Source organism: Aythya marila, assembly GCF_965140915.1.
Source record: "Aythya marila genome assembly, chromosome: 1".
NCBI lineage: Eukaryota > Metazoa > Chordata > Aves > Anseriformes > Anatidae > Aythya > Aythya marila.
The window spans coordinates 75312327-75332245 of record NC_139042.1 but is presented as its reverse complement, the minus strand read 5'-3'; positions in this window follow the sequence as shown (position 1 = coordinate 75332245).

The window sequence follows — 19919 nt, the reverse complement described above, 5'->3', positions numbered from 1 at the left end:
GTCAGCATTATTCTCATCCCAAATCTGAAACACAGAACCATACCAGCTACTAGGAAGAAAATTAACTTTATCTCAGCTGAAACCAGAAAACTGTTGATTTCACAGAAATAAGACTAGTAGGGCCTGACTTAAACTCAGCTATATCCAGACAACCTCTCTGCCATGGAAGTGATTTTCTGTGCATTTTTTTGCCATATTGTTGTGGCTGCTGTGAAATCCAGTTTATCATCCTTATTGTCAATAATTGCATTAAATTAAAATATATACACTTTTTTAAAGCTTAACAGCATATTTTATTTTTCTGAATTAATTAGTGATATTGGCATAAGTGTGGAAGCTGCTGTTGCTTTCAAATATTCACACATTAAAGAAAAAAGCCTAAAATTTGACTGTTATTTGAATTCTTTTATGTTTTCCCATTAAATGTATTTAATGCCAGAAGGCAGCATGAATATAGCTGAAAATCTCAAAACCTGGGTGGTCAGTTCTCACATGAACAAGACACCCAGCGTGAAGTCAGCTCTCATGAACTTCTCTCAATGCCAGCAAACCCCAGATAGGGTAACTATTCCCATTGAGCTGTGAAAGATCAATATGGGAGTTTCATTGCTGAAAGGTGATTTTAGGAAACTCAAGCAGTCATAAACCATTTCTTCTGGCTTTAGGTAAGCCCTGAATTGTTCAGTTAGGTTTGTGAAAAAGCCTAAATCAGATGCTATGTGATATTGTATACTACTGTGCTACTGTGTTCAGAAATGAGCTCAGCTGAAATTAAGTTACTCTTAAAAATATATTATTAGAGGTAGCTCAAAAAAAAATAAAAATAAAAAATGTCTGAGCTGTGGATTGCAATATAAAGATAACCTTAGCCTAAGAGTTTTCTTTATGTCTTTGTTTTATTTAATATATGATTTCATAAATAATAATTAAATCTTAACTATTATATACTTTTGCATTTTCTGATGCCTTTAAAATCTTATCAAATTACCAAATAATTTAAAAACACTTATTTAAAAGTCATAAAAAGTTCACATTACACTGAATTTTGTTATGGGATTGCCATGACAATCTTCAAATGTGGAAAGTTCTCCAGGCTACAGAATGCAGAAAAAATGCATCATCTTCCTGAGTGCATCATTTTCTTCAGCAGTTTTATTCTGTCCTTCAACATAAGCTTGCATAAATATGAGGCTTTTTCTTCTTTCTTTTTCTTTCTTTCTTTCTTTCTTTCTTTCTTTCTTTCTTTCTTTCTTTCTTTCTTTCTTTCTTTCTTTCTTTCTTTCTTTCTTTCTGATGACTGAAACAGATACAGCTGCCCTTCTAGTTTTTTGTTTGAAATATTTTACGAGGAAGATTTATTTTACGTAGATAGTAGAAGTGCTCCAATAAAATCTGGCCCATGTCGGTGAAACTGAGAATACATAGATGGGGCTGCTCAGCAGAGTTTGAGTATGTATCTGTATTTCAGTATCTCCTAAGGTTTTTTTTTGCATTCTTCAGGCTGCTGCCAGTAACATGACCCACTGAGATGCATGGGAAGCTGAAAATGTTATCATTTGAGCCACACCATGTTTCAAAATCTTATACTTCAGAGCTGGTCACTACTGAGACCTGTTCTCTAGAAGGTAGGTAGCATCTTATTAGTGATCTGGTCTCATAAGAGACATGATAATGATGCAGGCAAATGATTCTTACAGTTTTTCAACAGTTGCATTACTCATTGTGATATTGACAATCCAAACCAAAGTGAGAAAGTGTCCGAAGTGTTCAAATGTGCAGTGTTGAATTTGCTCCTTATTCTTATTTTTTTCTGTGACCTTTGGAATATTCTGCAAAGCAACTATTAAACTACAGTACCACTGGCATAGGTGCTAAGACAATGAGCGTGTCATAGTGACCTGCTTTCACAGACGTTACAAACTGAAGTGGGACGCTGAATGAACTTAAGTCAGCTTAAAAATCTATAGCAGTCCCACTGGCAACATTAATCAACTCTAATTTCTGTGGCAGTCAGGCACACTACTAAGTGAACATTCATATATATTTTTATAACACCACATACTGTTGGCAAATCTAAGTTATTAATAGAGCTCATTGTGAGGGAGCCAGTCCACAGCAGATGCTTCCTTAGCACAACAGATTTAAATCTTATCATATGCTACCTTGCCAACTACATTCACCTAGATTGCTCATTTGTCCAATTTTCTCATATATACCATTATACTTTCTTTCAGAACAGTCTTTATGTACAAAATGTATTCCCTGTAAGAAAATTGCAAGGCTATACTATTAATCTTCTAATATATTTTCAAAATGCAGCTGTGTTATGATCAGTACAAAGCAATCAGTGATGAGCACATGGCAGCTATATAGGTTGCTGTAGTCACTTGCTAAGCTATATTTAATTCTCATTTTCTTTAACGTTCCTCAAACTGTACTAAGCTCTTCTGGGCAAGTACCATCCTTCTGTTACTTGCTCCAGCATGATGTCCTGATGCTACCTGAAAAAAAATGTCTGGTATTACTGCACTGGCAGAGCAATGGATCAAAATGAATAAATTATTTAATTACTTTGTCATGGGAGCTATTGTGTTATTTTTTTCTTTTTTTCTTTTCTTTTTTTTTTCTTTATAAGAAGATTTTGACAGTGGTTAAGTCTATTTCCATTTCTATCAGAACTGTGGTACACTGCACTTTTGGATCAATATAATCCATCATAGCAGTTATTTCTGTCTTATTTGGCTTATTCTTCTTTTCCAAATGGATTAGTTATGTCATTTTTAATGAAAGGTTTTCATGATATATCTTTAGAAGATTATGTCATGAGAGCACTAACATGACATTTTAATTAAAGTTAACCCATATTTCACTTACCCTTTTTATCACTGGGTAAAATAAGACATGAAGAAATGAATAGACATAGGACAACAATGCATAGCAAATTAATGGCAAAAGCACTGGGATAAATCTTATTCTAACTGTAGCCAAAAAAAAAAAAAAATAAAAATAATACATTTAAAAAAATGATATTAAGGGAAATGATTTGAGGCATAATGTACTTTTCACCTTCAGCATCTATCATAGATTGTACCAAAAGACTTAATTATAGACACTAGTTTTCGTAAAGGCACTGGAGACCTTGTAACACTTTAGGACCACATCCTGCAAAAGGGCTGATTGCTTTCTGCAGAGAATTTGTGGCGGTGATAACAAGGCTTCATAAAAGTCACAATTTGGTGTGAAAAGACACAGAAGAAATGTAGAGCAAGAAATATGGTGAGAAAGGTATCACTGTTATTAAAAGTAGAGCCATGGGAGCTTAGGAGAAATTGCCTGGCATGAAAGCACATAAACCTTTTGGAGAACTTAATAGAAGCCAAGGGAAATGTTAAAGAAATTAGGACAGTAAACTGAGGTTAAAAAAAAAAAAAAGAAAGAAAAAAAAAAAGAGAGAGAGAAGATTAATTAGAGAGTGAAGAGTGAGAGCAATGAAATGGAAAGGTATTTTCTTTAGTTCTTTCTAAAGGTTTCTCGAAAGACAGAGTAGATTGTGTGCTCAGCTGTACTGTGAACATACTGTGATATCTTCAGAAAACCAGCCTTAGGTCTTTGTTTCATTTTAGACCAGCTTTACTTACTGAGGTAATGAGGGAAGTTAAGACTATATTAGGTGCTTTTATACTTTTGGGATCCATTCCTGTTGGCTTGTTATGGGTCTACGGGGACTTAGAATAATGAATGTAATCAATCACAACTTCAAGCTTCCGGTTTACGGGATCATGTTGCATCTGTCTTGGTTTTGGCTGGGATAGAGTTAATCTTCTTTCTAGTAGCTGGTATGGTGCTGTGTTTTAGATTTAGGATGAGAATAATGCTGACAACACACCAATGTTTTAGTTGTTGCAGAACAGTGCTTATAAAGAGCCAAGGACTTTTCAACTTCTTTGCTGCCCTGCCAGTGAGGAGGCTGGCGCTGCACAAGGAGATGGGGGGGACACAGTTGACCCAGATTAGCCAAAGGGTGTGATGGTTTTATCCAACTGGGCAGCTGAGCTCCAATACTACTGCTTTCTCACTCCCAGTTCTCAGAGGGGAGGAAACACAATGAAAAGGACTCAAGGGTTGACAGGGAGATCACTCACTAATTACTGTAATGCACAAAACACACTCAGCATAGGGAGATTAATGTAATTTATTGCCTATTTATAACAGACTAGAGCAGTGAGAACTAAAAACAAACTAAAAACATCTTATGCCTATTTACCCTCTTCCAGCTCCTCTCCCCCAAGCAGTGCAGGGGAACGGGCAATGAGGGCTGCAGTCAATCCCTCACACTTCATCTCCACTGTTTCCTCATGGTTACGCTCTGTCCCTGCTCCAACATGGAGTCCCTCCCATGGGATGCTGTTCTTCCCAAACTGATCCTGCGTGGGCTTCCCACAAGCAGCAGTTCTTCAAGAACCACTCCCATATGGGTCCATCCACAGGGCCCATCCCCCAGGAGCAAACATGGGTCCCCCACAGGCGGCAGCTCCCCCCAAATCCCCTGCTCCTGCGTGGACTCCTCTCCACAGGCTGCAGCTCCGGCCTGGGGCCTACTCCTGCGGGGGCTCTCCATGGGCTGCAGCTTCCTTTAGGCAACATCCACCTTATCCCACATATGTGGTGTCACATGGAACAAAAAAACTGTGTTGGCTGGGTTGGGACAGATGGCTGCTGACAGGAGACTGGCTGGGCATTGGTCAGTGGTTGATGATCAATTGTATTGTGTATCACTTTCTTTGTATATTATTTTATCATCATTTCTTTATTGTTTTTTGTTATTGTTTTCCCTTCCTTTTCCATCCTATTAAACTGTCTTTATCTCAACCTACAAATATTTACTTTTCTTTTTATTTTTTTTTTTTTTAATTATTTTTTTATTTTTTTTATTCTGTCCCCCATTCCTCTGTGATTTTGGTGAATGAGTAAATGACTGTGTGGTGCTTAGCTGTCTGCTGGGTTAAAAGACAAGAGCAACCAACACAAAGAAAATTGACATACATCTTGTTCCATAATTCATCAGATAATCTCCTACGCTTGTTTAAGATTACTGAAAAAAGTTTTAGAGGATGCTGCTACTTTGGATGTCTTTGGTTCTTTCCATATTGGCTGCAACTTACATATGATATGTAAGGATCACCTATTCTTGGTCAATATGGTCATGCTGATTCACCACTTCCTTGAGCATAATAATGTTATTTCCTGTTTTGAAGACCTCAGTGGTTGGGATTGTTGTTCACCAGTTTCGTTCTGGTCTTCTGGAGAGAGTGTAAAGGAGAAGGGGCTGTGGGGGCTGGTGGTACTGTCAGATGAAGAACTTGAAACCATAAAAAAGATCATATTTTGTCTTTTCACTCAAGGCATTTTTCTGTAATCTGTTGGTAGATTTCAGAGTCTCAGAACATTGTTTCAGCAACTTCAACTTCTGCACATAACAATTCTATTGTGAAAGGAACATTTCAGTTGTATCTACTGATTGCAACATTATTGTCTAGACTTTCTATTGTAACATATATTTACCATTTCAAATTCAAATGACTAGAGACCTCTCTGCAGTAAATCCAGTACTACACAATATCAGATCTGCTGATGAATCAGAATGCATCAGGCTGATATACTAGCCATGTGCTGGGTGGGGAACTAGGGCAGGATTTGTTGATGTGAAGAGAGAAAGAAGAAACCAGCTACAGATTAGCTGCCTGCAATGTATTGTGAGCTCCTTGTCACACCACATAGGAGAGGATGAATCACTTCATGAATCCTTTTCTAGCACTGCAGCTACTTCTCACCCATGAATGGTACCAGTTGTCTGTTACACTTTTGTAAGTATGGCTGAGATGTTGATTTCTCACTGTCTCCTCAGGAAAAAACAAACAAACAAACAAAAAAACCCAGGAACCTCTCCTGTATGCCACTCCCTGTGCACTTGAGAGACCACCTCTTTTTGCTAACACAGTGGTGAGAAGTGTAGCTTGAAGTAAACTGAGATTAGCACACAGGTCTCTTAAGCCAGCTGCTTTTCAGAAGCATTCTCTGGTTTACTGGTATTCAGACCATAATGAAAAAAAATATATATTTCCACTAAAAAGACAGGAAGTAGAATCATATAAACACCATTGTTTCTTCAGGTTATGCTTTTGATTCTTTTCAGGACAATGTCTATGATGTTCTATTTTAAAGCAAAGGCATGGTCAACAGAAATGTGGACCTGCATAATACTCTGTTGAATTTGTAAATCATATTATGAAAAGATTCTTCACTGAGAGGGTGATTGGGCACTGGAACAGGCACCAAGCCTGATGGAGTTCGAGAAGCATTTGGACAGCACTCTCTGACACAAAGTTTGATTTTAGGTAGTTCTGTGTGGAGCTGGGAGTTGGAGTCGATGATGATCCTTGTGGGTCCTTTCCAATGTGAGAAATTTGATGATTCTATTTCAGAATCCTGCTGTGTGGCCTCATAGACCTAGCACTAACTTTATGTTCTTCTGTAAAGGACTTCCTCAGCTCCAGAATAACTGAATGGGATTTAGACTGTAAGTCTCAAGAGAGCTTTGTTTGATATTATATTGCATGTTCTGTCTCCTGTGATTTTTATCTGTTTAATTTTTAGCTTTGGTCTTAGAACAACCGTATACTCAACTAAAAATCTAAGATGACATGGAAGTGCTGAAGTGAACACGATAAAACCAATATGCCTGAAATAAACTGAGAGTACAAGTAACTGAATTTCTTCTTACTTATTTTATACCCCATGACTCCAATATTCAAACAACCTTTATTCTTTAGTAAAACTACTCTATGAAATATTAAAATATTACTCACTCTTTTTTACCTGAAAGGAGCAGAGCAAGGAAGGGTAAATGGCTCAGTCATAATCACATAGGAAGTCACCGGCAGAGCACAGACTTGAAACAAATCTTCTCATGGCTTCAGTGATAAATCCCATGAAACAGTCTTTGCTTTGAATAACTGAAATATAATTGTCTCAAAAAATGTAAGATTTGTAGATTCCCAAACAAGATCAAATACCGCAGTTCTACCCCTATTAAATGTAAAACTTTTTCAGTTTGGACTAAATGGAACAGCAATGAGATTTATATATATAAAAGGAGGATAGTCCTTAAATGAAAAGAAAAAAAAAATAAAAAAAGGAGAGGGGAGGAGAGGAGAGGAGAGGAGAGGAGAGGAGAGGAGAGGAGAGGAGAGGAGAGGAGAGGAGAGGAGAGGAGAGGAGAGGAGAGGAGAGGAGAGGAGAGGAGAGGAGAGGAGAGGAGAGGAGAGGAGAGGAGAGGAGAGGAGAGGAGAGGAGAGGAGAGGAGAGGAAAGGAAAGGAAAGGAAAGGAAAGGAAAGGAAAGGAAAGGAAAGGAAAGGAAAGGAAAGGAAAGGAAAGGAAAGGAAAGGAAAGGAAAGGAAAGGAAAGGAAAGGAAAGGAAAGGAAAGGAAAGGAAAGGAAAGGAAAGGAAAGGAAAGGAAAGGAAAATTACAATTTTATATTTTTTAATGTATATATGTACATTTAATTTATAAAGCTTCCTCTTTATCCTTCTAAGCAGTGAAACAGCAGTGGAAACAAGTATCAAGAGTTGTTTGAAATACACCACTAACCAGGTCAGTGCTCAGGTCAGTGAAAGGAGATGGCACTATAGCAATGAAAACAGCCACCAGTTGTATTACTGCTAATTAGCATGTTCTCTTTGCTCTCCCTATAAATTGTTTTGAAACAATTTTTGGTAACAGATATTTGGAATGATTCATCCTTGGTGACAGGGATGGTGTGAGGACCACATAGACCCTTCCAAAAATGTTAGGTATATTTTCATGGTAGAAATGGAAATCAACTGGTCTCTTAATACTTCCAGATGAGCTCTGGGTTTTCCAAAGGCTTGGGTATTTTTCAAGCTCTGGTTCATTCCATCTTTATACTAGGATAATTGCTTTAGACTAAAATCAAATTGATGTACTGTTTAGGCAAGCATATTCTATAGTGGTACATCCACATACAGCTTGAAATAGGCAAGTTCATAGCCATACTTCCTCGTAAGGGGGTGTCGAGAGGCAGGAGACCTTTTCTCCATTAACACTAGTGACAGGACCCGCGGGAACGGGGTTAAGCTGAGGCAGGGGAAATTTAGGCTGGACGTCAGGAGGGGGTTCTTCACAGAGAGGGTGGTTGCACACTGGAACAGGCTCCCCAGGGAAGTGGTCACTGCACCGAGCCTGTCTGAATTTAAGAAGAGATTGGACTGTGAACTTAGGCACATGGTCTGAACTTTTGGGTAGACCTGTGCAGTGTCAAGAGTTGGACTTGATGATCCTTAAGGGTCCCTTCCAACTCAGGATATTCTATGATTCTATGATTCTATGATAAGATATCAGATCTACAAAACCAGCATATGAAAGACAGTAGGAATTAACTTTAAAAATAAGCTCTTACATGGGCTTAAGCCACCGAAATTAACACAGGATTCATCTAGTTTTAGCCTCAGTAAGATAATCGCAGTTATATGTATCAGCATTGCAGAGAACTATGTGATATATCTTTTCTGATGCTTATTTCATTCGTCTACTGTTGGCACCAGATACCACTACATCTATATGCTGTTATTCAGCCTATTTAATACTGCAGTCAACCAGCTGTTTTCGTAGTCATTACTACTCATCAGATATTAACCTTCCATTTCTTCCAGATATTAGCCTTCCGTTTCTTTAAGTGTATGCAAGTTACACTTAAGTAAGTGTATGCACTTACTTTCTGTATAAAAGTGTACTAAAGTGTATACACTTTAAGTGTATACACTTTAAGTGTATGCAAGTTACACTGCAAGTTACTACAGTAGCAGTATCATGCTGTTAATTTCTAAGTTGTAATTATTTAACATTTTTTCTTGCAATGATAAATATCATTTTCTAAGCTCTCATTATTCATACAGGGAAGATTCAATTAACCTTGGTACAGCTTCCCAAAATTGCAGCATTTAAGAGTGGCTTAAAGTGCTCATGATTTCCAAAATTATGACATTCAGAGCCTCAAATAGTTAATGATTCAAGGGAGGTTTGACTATAAAAAATAGTCTAATTCATTGTTGTCTAGTGTAGTGCATGCTTTATATGTTTAAAGCGTTAAACTGTTCTTACGTCTACGGATTTTCAGCTATATTTTAGCAGTGTGTAGTGACATGAAATTGACTTTTGTTTGCAAAGGTAGACAGCAGCCTGTTGAACTAAAAGACTAAAAAGTAGCAGAAAAGTTGTATGAAAAGGCAGGCAGTTGTTGGTGTTAACCACACAGGGTAGGAAATCAGGTGTGACATAGAAACTTCCTTAGGAAACACTCCTAAGGGAAGGAATAGCAAAAAATGAAGAGAGAAAATACTTTGTCATCTTGTTTTCTTATCATATTTACAGATAGTTCACTATATTTTCTCTTCTCTTTTTATTTTAAATGTACCAAGAAGTATCCTCGGGTGAATGATAAAATATCTTCTACTTATTTCTGCACATTGAATTATTCTCCCCTTTGTGATTTCAGCATAAAATCTCAAAATACTTCCCTAGAAGAGAGGGTACTGTTCTCATAATTTGCACTTCATAATTTATACTGCAGTATTTTCTGTGTATAATACATTATTATTTATTAGGAAAAATCAACTATCATGCATGGCATTTTTTTCTCACATTGTATTGACAGGAAAATACATAACGTTTTTCAAAATAACAAAACACTTGTTTTTTCCTGTTAACTGTTCCCTCTGTCAATGTTGAAGGAAACACTGATCCAGTCTTCTTCTCAGAAGTAGAAAAGTGAATTTCAGAAAGATTATGAAACCTACCCAAACATAATCTAAGATAAAAGTTACGCTAAGAAAAAAAAAAAAAAAAAAAAAAAAAAAAAAGAAATCTGAGACATGTTTTCTAACTCCTGAGCAATCCTTATTTTTACAGGGAACAAAGAGCTCACACCACTGATGGCAACACTTCACCAGGCTGGTATTACCAGCTTGCAAAGGAGAAAAGAATCCACTATGAAACAATGTGCAGACTTCAGTTCTAATCAATCATATACAACATTTTAGATTTGAAGCAAACTATCTACTTCAGGACTATTATTCAGAACAGAAAGAAAATAAAGTTACCAGCAAGTAGGAAAAAAAATAAGTAAATAAAATTTGGTTTTCCAAGAAAAAAATAGTTTTTAACTATTTATTTATTATTTTGATATCTTTCTTTCCAAAATGTGCCATACTTGCACATTGTCTGCCCCAAACTGGGACAGACAGTTTTAATCTCACAAATTCAACACAGTGTTTCTTAAAGTTTTGATGCCAGCATTTCTCACTTGCATACCACCATAAAATTTGGTTCAGCTGAAACTCTCAAAATAGGCTGTATCTTAAGGGAAGACAAGGGAAAGTGCTCCATGGAATTTAAATAAAAACAATTCTTCCCTTGTTGTAATGACCATTATGAAAACCCACCAGCACATATTCAACAGTTGCGGCTTTTCAAACTTGCATCTTCTGTCTTTTCTTATTTTTATTGTTTTCTCCAGAAGATGTCTGGAAACAGGACTGATATTAAACACAGATGTCAGAGTGCCAATGCTAGAAAATATCTCTGTGAACAAATCAAAATAAATAAATAATAATAATAATAATAAAAACCATCAATTTTGCAGCAAAGCTGAGCATAATATTGCAGCAATAAATCAATAAATCTTTACTTGCAAACTTCACTTTTTTTTTCCTTTTCACTTTTTTTTTTTTTTCTTTTTTCTTTTTATGTATATGTGCATTGGCTTTGCATTGCAAGGGTTTGGGGGTTTGGTAGCACAGGGGTGCAGTGAAGGCTTCTTTGCGAATTGTCCAGAAGCTTCCCCATGTCGGATCAGAGCCCCCTCCTGCTGCTGGCCTGGCTGAGCCAGGAAGCGACATCGGTTGTGGCTCTGTGAGAGCAGATTTAAGGAAGGTAAAAAACTGCTGCACAACAGAGGGAGGTGTGAGAACCAGACCTGCAGCCCCTGCAGGAGGGCAGGAGGTGCTCCAGGCATGGAGCAGAAGTTCTTCTGCAGCCTGTGGAGAGGCCCCTGATGGCGCAGGCTGTCCCCCTGCAGCTCATGGGTCCCACATGGAGCACATCTCCACGCTGCAGCCCATGGAGGAGCCCACGTGGAGCAGGTGGATGTGGCCTGAAGGAGGCTGCGGCCCATGGAGAGCCCCTGCAGGAGCAGGCCCCGGGCCGGAGCTGTAGCCCGTGGAGAGGAGCCCACGTAGGAGCAAGGGGCCTGGGGGGAGCTGCCACCTGTGGGGGACCTGTGCTGGAGCAGTTTGCTCCTGGGGGATGGATGGACCCCGTGGTACGGAGCCGTGTGGGAGCAGTTCTTGAAGAGCTGCTTCCTGTGGGCAGCCCCCACAGACTCAGTTCAGAAAGGACGGCATCCTGTGGGAGGGACCCCATGTGGAGCAGGAGAAGGGAGAGACCATGAAGGAGCAGCAGAGACAAAGTTTTAGGGACTGACCATAGCCCCTAAAGCATAGCCCCTGCTCTGCTCCCAGGGAGGAGGTAGAAGAGGGTGGATGTGGAAGAACCTGTTTTTGGTTTGCTTTTAGTTTCTTACTGCTCTACCTTGTTATTAACTACAATTAAATTATATTAATCTCTCTTTGCTATGCCTGTTTTACCCATGAAGATAATTGGTGAGTGATCTCCCTGTCCTTATCTCAACCCTTGAGCTTTTCCCACTGTGTTTTCTACCCCTTTTCCTTTGAAGAGGAGGAGTGGGAAAGCTATTGTGGTCGAGCTGAGCTGCCCAGCAGGGTAAACCACCACCACAAAATGTGTAACTTTTTTTTTACTTTTTTTTTTCTTTTTTTTTTTCCCTGCAGTTAAATTTTGTGTTACAAATCCTTTGTGTATGAAGATTTATGAAAAATACATTTCGTATAGTATTTTTAAAGGCCTCAAAACTCCCAGTCAAGATCAAAATTCTCAGTGTCAAATGCTACATAAACAGACAAACAAAAGGTGAAGTTCTTGCCCTGAAAACTGTAACAACCTGATTTTGTTTTCTTCTGTGTCAAGAATTTAAGGACAAAATGAGACATGCATTTATTTAGTATTGAGTACTGAGTTATGCCCAGAAAGAGTGAACTAGCAGCTCCCTGCTTTATAATAAATTGAGAAAAGTACATCATTTTGGTGGAATAGAAGAGTCATACCTTTCTTCATTCTCCTACAATAACCTGTTGCTGTGATATTGGTATTAATGGATACCAAGATTTAAAAGGCAGAAGGAGGCACAAGTACTTTTTTACTGTTAAGTCACCAGCTGATGAACTTTTGATGAAGGTACTTTTTCATTATTGCCTTCTAAGACTGCGGTGTTGTTTATGAAGGGCATATCTCCTTAATGCACCTAAATGGAATATTTTGTGGGAAGACAGACTGCTTATTTAAAATAAATCCTCATTTGATATATTTGCCTGCACTGCAGTATTTAAACTGAGGCTAACACTGAGCCCAATGCCCAGTTCATTATAGTACTCCTTCTCTCATTTAAGTTAATGACAAAAAAGCATCCCTGACTTCAGAAAAGTAAGACCTTATGTGGGCTGCATACCACTGAGACACATAATCCTTTCCTTAGAGGACTGAGTCATATCAGACTTTTGAGTAGCTTGGTACAGATCAGGGGAAGATCCATGCCATAGAATATTATACACCGTGCAGGACAGCTAAATCACGTCCACCTGCCCTGTTCATGAGAAAGTTAAGAATCTCGTTCCCTCTCTTGAACAAAGGATTGAGTCCATTGCAGGACATATTCTGTAACAGTTGAGTCAGAAACTTTCCAGAATTGCAGGATGTGTCTGATTTTTGTGCTTTGATGTAAAAAATCTTTGACTTGGCTAATAGAGCTCTTTGAATCTAATTAGCATAGTTTTAGAAACAAACACATTACTTTCTCTTACTGTTGACTACAAATTAAGCACAAAATAAATAAAGGTCCTATATAATAGAAGGAGCTCTTTATTCATTCCTTTTTTTTTTTTTTCTTTCTTTTTTCCCTTAAAACAAAGAAGCCAAATCCTGACTTTGCCTAATGTGGCAGTTAGGGCCTTATTAAGTCTTTTGCCTTGGCTATTATGATCTAAATTTACAGGATTTATCAAAGAGACTGTGAGAAGCAGCTACCACTTAGCACCTATCAGACATACTTGTTAGAAGTATAGTCATGTTAAGTTCATAATTAAATGTTGTTAAATAGTGCTTTGTTAAATAGTCATATTCAGCACATATTCTATTGCAACATATTGGTTAGCTTCAGTCATTTGTCCCAGATATGAAGGCAGCTGGTAAGGCATGTGACATCTTCATGAAGGCATCTGAATCGTAGCCTTGCTTTCCACTGCCTATAGTAGAAGTTTAGACACATGGTTCACATGCAGTGGACAACTGTGTTTTAGCCAGATTCCATCTGGCTAAATTGGAAGCTAAATTTTACCATGCTTACACAGCTAAACTAGATCTGATTTTAAAATAGGTCAGTCACTGAGGCAATTAGGTGGCAAATGAAGGTGGGAGTGGATATAAAGCTCCACAAGTTGTTTCCAGACTAACACTGCACATATAACTGTACCATAACTCTTCAGGGAACTCTGAGCCTATGTAAGTCTTTTTATGATACTTCAGGATGTATTTGCTCAGCTAGACATCTTTTTAAGTTTCACTGATATTTAACAAGTCAAATTAAAACTAGTGTGTTTGTTACATACATTCCAGCATATATATGTTTGTTTTTATTCTTCTCATTTATGAAAAATATTTTGGTTGTTAGGTCATTTCATATGAGAAATTAGGAAAATGTGCATACCGTTGCTACATAAACTATTTTTCTGCTACTTCTTTTCCAGCCTCATGTCGTGGTTCCGCTCGAGTGGGCAGCCGAGCTCCACCACAGCCGCTCTCTCACTCCCCCTCCTCAAAGAGGAATGGGGAGAAAATATGTGAAAAGGGCTCAAGGATTGAGATAGTAAGATTTATTGCCTACAACTAACAAGCGAGAGAAGTGAGAAAACAAAGGAAAAAAAAAACAAAAGCACCTTCCCCCCATCCACCCTCTTCCACCTCCTCCCCCCGAGCGGCGCAGGGGAACAGGGGAATGGGGGTTATGGTCAGTCTACAGCACTTCTTCTCTGCCGCTCCTTCTCGGTCACTCTCGTCCCCTGTGCTGTGGGGTCCCACCCACGGGATGCAGTCCCTGATGAACTGATCCGGCGTGGGCTTCCCACAGGCAGCAGCTCTTTCAGAACTGCTCCAGATATGGGTCCGTACGACGGGGTCCATCCCTCAGGAGAAAACTGCTCCAACCTGGCTCCCCTACGGGCAGCAGCTCCTGCTGGGCCACCTGCTCCTGCGTGGGCTCCTCTCCACGGGCTACAGGTCCAGCCCGGAATCTGCTCCGGCAGGGGTCTTCCACAGGCGGCAGCCTCCGTCAGTGCAGGGCCACCTGCTCCACCGTGGTCTCCTCCACGGGCTGCAGCATGGAACCCTGCTCCACCGTGGTACTCCATGGGCTGCAGGGGGACATCCTGCTTCACCATGGTCCTCACCACAGGCCGCAGGGGACTTCTGCTCCGGCACCTGGAGCACCTCTCCCCCTCCCTCTACACTGACCTTGACATGTGCAAGGCTGTTCTCTCACTCCCTTGACTCTCCTGGCTGCTGTGTGGCGCAGCGTTTTTTCCCTGTCTTAAATATGCTCTCACAGAGGCGCAAAACAACATCGCTTATTGGCTCGGATCTGGAAAACAATGGGGCCCTTCCCAAACATGGGGCAGCTTCTAGATCTTTCTCACAGAAACCACCCCTATGGCTCCCTGCTACCAAAACCTTGCCACGTAAACCCACTACACCTCAGTCTCACAGGAATTATCATATTCACAGATGTGAGGCTCTGGAACTTGACGGGCAAGCAATATGACAATGTGGACAAAGGTACATCCCCATTGGGGTAGTTAACCAGGGCAAGTCTACCCACACATCACATCACAACAGTTCCCAAGTGTTATAGTCATAGTGGACTCCCTTCTGAAGGAAACGGAGGGCCTGATTTGCCATCCAGACCCAACCCATACCCACCTCTGCTGTCTCCCTGGGGCTTAGGTAAGAGGTGTTGCTCAGAAAATCACTTATCTGGTATGTCCCTCTGATTATTACCCCTTATTGGATTTTAATGGTGGCAGTGATGACATAGCAAAGAGAAGTCCAAGAGTGATCAAAAGAGGGGCCAATGGTATCCTGGGGTGCATTCAGAAGAGTGTTGCCAGCAGGTCAAGGGAGGTGTTCCTTCCCCTCTACTCAGCCCTGGTGAGGCTACACCTGGAGTACTGTGTCGAGTTCTGGGCTCCCTAGTACAAGAGGGGCATAGAACTAGTGGAGCAAGTCCAGAGAAAGGCTACAAAAATGATTAGAGGCCCAGAGCACTTGCTGTACAAGGCCAGGCTGGGAGAACCGGGCCTGCTTAGCCTGGAAAAGAGAAGACTGAGGGGAAACCTCATGTATAAATATCTGAGGGGAGGGTTACAAGAGGACAGAGACAGTCTCTTTTCTGTTGTGCCCAGTGAGAGGATAAGAGGCAACAGACACTAACTGAAGCACAGGAAGTTCTGGCTGAATAGGAGGGGGCATTTCTTTACTGTGAGAGTAACAGAGCGCTGGAAAAGGTTGCCCGGAGATGTTGTGGAGTCTCCTTCTCTGGAGATATTCAAAACCTGCCTTGATGCCATCCTGTGCAACATGTTCTAGGTGATCTTGCTTGGCAGGGGGGTTGCACTAGGTGACCTTCAGAGGTTCCTTCCAATCACAGCCATTCTATGATTCTGTGATTCTGTGATGTTTCATAATTCTATTGCTACTCCTCCCACATCTTACAAGAACATGGTTTAAAACTCCTTTAAAAACTCTTTTAAAAAATCTGTTTTCAGTAAGTCTATTGGCAAGATAATTTCTGAAGGTGAGTTTTCAGGTGACAGCTTTGAGTTTCAAATTTCAATTATCATCTCAGATGGGAAAAAAAAGTAGACACACCTTTCTTTTGTCTTTCGTTTATTTTACAGTTTTCGGATTAGACAAAAAAGAACCACAAAGTTGTTGACTCATTTTAAATTGATCATTTTTGGGTCATAAAGCATTGATCATGCTTTAAAGCATATGGAATTCCTATTTGCTGCTCCATTTGAAAGCCCTAGGAAAATATTTTTTTCCAGGAAAAAATACGTATGTGGCAGAAATTGCTATTTTCCCTTGCTAGAGAAATACATCTAAGTATGAAACAAGAGGAAGGCTTTGTGCAAATACCTGAAAGGAGGTTGTGAGGAGCTGGGAGTCATCCTCTTCTCACAGATATCTAGCAATAGGACTAAAGGGACTCACCTCAAGTTGCACCAGGAGAGGTTCAGGTTGAAAATTAAGAGAAATTTCATCTCAGAAAAAGTGGTTAGAACAGGTTGCCCAGGGAGGGGGTAGAGCCACTGTCTGTGGTAGCATTTAAATAAAGGCAGGATGTGGTACTTAGGGACCTGTTTTACTGGGTAATGTTGGTGGTAGGGGGATGGTTGGACCAGAGGATCTTGGAGGTCCTTTCCAAACTTAACAGTTCTATGATTATTTGATTCTTTGTCACATAGTACTCATCCTGCCAGCAATGTGTGCTTGCAGCCCTGAAAGCCAAACGTATCCTGGGCTGCATGAAAAGAAACGTGGCCAGAAGGTTGAGGGAGGAGATTCTCCCCATCTGCTCCACTCTCGCAAGACCCGACTTGGAGTGTTGCATTCAGCTCTTGCGAGACCCCAGCCCATGAAGCACATGGAATTATTAGAATGAGTCCAGAGGAAGGCCATGAAGATGATCAAAGGACTGGAGCACCTCTCCTATGAAGACAGGTTGAGAGGGCTAGGGCTGTTCAGCTTGGAGAAGCAACAGCTCTGGGCAGACCTTATAGCAGTCTTCCAGTACCTTAAGGGGGCTTACAGGAAAGCTGAGGAAAGACTGTTTGTCAGGACTGATAGGACAAGGAATAATGGTTTTAAACTAAAGGGTACATTTAGATTAGATATAAGGAAGAAATTATTTACTCTGAGGGTGTTGAGGCACTGGAACAGGTTGCCCAGAAAAGCTGTGGGTGCCCCATTTCTGGAAGTGTTCAAGGTCAGGTTGGATGGGGCTTTGAGCAACCTGGTACTGTGGGAGGTGTCCCTGCCTATAGCAAGGGGGTTGGAATTAGATGGTCTTTACAGTCCCTTCCAACTCCAAACATTCAATGATTCAGTGATATTTTTATTTTTAACCTTTATTTTCATCCTTTTTTTTTTTTTTAAACATCAAGAAAAGATTGGAATGAAACATTACCATTTTTATCATCACCATTTAAAATTATCTTTGTTGTGCTGTAGATTTGTGTGATATTTATATTCTGTGTGTTATTTGTGTTGTTATTGTAACTGTTTTCTTATTAACATTGACTATATTCATCCTGTGCATCCTTAAACTCATGTAAATTATCCTTACTACAGCATAGATATTGATACAATTGAATACTTGTCATTGTGTAAATTAAAAAATAAATTCCAAGGGAACAACAATGAGGCCAAATGAGGGCAAATGTATGAAGGCCAAGTGCCAGGTCCTGCACTTGGGGCACAACAACACCAAGCAGAGCTACAGGCTGGGAGATGAGTGGTTGGAAAGCTGCCTGGTGGAGAACAACTTGGGAGTATTGGTTGATAGTCAGCTGAATATGAGCCAGCAGTGTGCTCAGGTGGCCAAGAAGGCCAACAGCATCCTGGCTTGTATAAGAAGCAGTGTGGCCAACAGGTCTAGGGAGGTGATCGTCCCCCTGTACTCGGCTCTGGTGAGGCCGCACCTCAAGTACTGCGTTCAGTTTTGGGCCCCTCACTACAAGAAAGACATGGAGGTGCTCGAGTGAGTCCAGAGAAGGGTGATGAAACTGGTGAGGGGTCTGGAGAACAAGTCTTATGAGGAGTGGCTGAGGGAGCTGCTATTGTTCAGTCTGGAGAATAGGCTCAGGAGCGACCTTATCACATTCTACAGGCACATTAAAGGAGGCTGTAGCAAGGTGGGGATTGTTCTATTCTCCCATGTGCCTGGTGACAGGATGAGGGGGAATGGGCTAAAGTTGTGCCAAGGGAGGTTTAGGTTGGGTATTAGGAAGAACTTCTTCTTGGTTGTTAGGCATTGGAATGGGGTGCCCAGGGAAGTGGTTGAGTCACCATCCCTGGAGGTCTTTAAAAGACATTTAGATGTAGAGCTTAGTGATGTGGTTTAGTGGAGGACTTGTTAGTGTTAGTTCAGAGGTTGGACTCGGTGATCTTGAAGGTCTCTTCCAACCTAGATGATTCTGTGATTCTGAGACAAGACCTTTTCATCTAAATATGAGATTTGTTTTTTTTTTTTTTAAGATCCTTTTGGATGAAAGATCACTTTAAAGTTCATGGTATTATCTATTCCATTGAAATAAATTCAGCCAAATTTTTCAAGAGCAAATTGCCTAATCTATTTATTTATTTATTTATTTATTCTGCACCAAAATGTATTTTAAGAATTAAATATAATCTTTTCCAGGTTCTAGGTTGTCAGTGGTCATGATTCAGGTCTCCCCCTTTCTCCCTTGCTGGACATTACTGGTGCTGTTTGAGGAAGAAATTGTCCCACTAGCTCTGTGGATGCTCTTGGCTCCCATTTTGCAGACTCATGACAGCCAGCCCTTGGGGTGCACTGACACTCTAGCTTTTTTATAGATTTGTCTGTACATAAAACTGTATTCTAAGGTAATTTTGACAGCTTAAAATGGAGTACATTGGGGAATGACAATAAGAAAGATAATGGAAAAATATGTCAATAAGTGGTGGAAGTAAATTAGTGGTTGATAATTCATGTTACATCTTTCATTATCACTTACCAATTTAAATAAGGTATATCTGTGCTGCATGGCCAATATTGAAACATTAATGAAAAAATGTCCCTGGTAATCCAGTTATTATTAAAAACACAATTCAAAAATATTGTTTCACTATCTTTTCAGCCACAAAGGAAGCATGTTGACCAGCCAGGGTGCTGTCATTTGCAGACCACAGCACGCTGAAGAGTCATGGATCTCACTTTTTGTATTCCATATTTTTATGCTCATTATTAGTAAGTATCCTGATAGCCCTAAAAATGATTTCTCAGTACCTAATGTTAAAAACATCATAACCTCTAAAACAAGCTTTTAAGGAATACTTGAGCCACTGAGTCCCATCTTCCATTATTAGAGGAATGATGCATTTAGGTATAAAACTGAAATCAGATTGGTAATGGAGTTTTGGTTTTTGTCATTGTTGTTTGTTTTTGTTTGTTTGTTTGTTTGTTTGCTTAGCTGTTTATTTCAATAATAATAATAATAGTAATAATAGTAATAATAATAATAATAAATGTGTATCTACCACAGAGTGGTAGAATTACTTTTGGTAATACTATGTCATTATTATTTTTAAATTTTTAGTACAACAGTGTAATAAAAGAAGAAAAGCTCATCTTCACTTTTTAGAGAGGAACATGATGCAGATAAAGACTAATTGGCCTCTACAAAATTATGCAGGGGATTAATTCAGAGTATCAGAAGATATTAAAAGAGACTTTCTCTTCGGTTCCCATATAGAGAAATAAATGCACTCTATTTTGGTCACCTAGATATTTTGTCTTATCACTTATCACACAGACACATATCACTGCATGTCAGCCCTGATTTTCAATGAATCCTGTTGCCGTGAAACCCAGATGTGGCAGACTACTTTAGATTAGACTACTTTAGATTTAG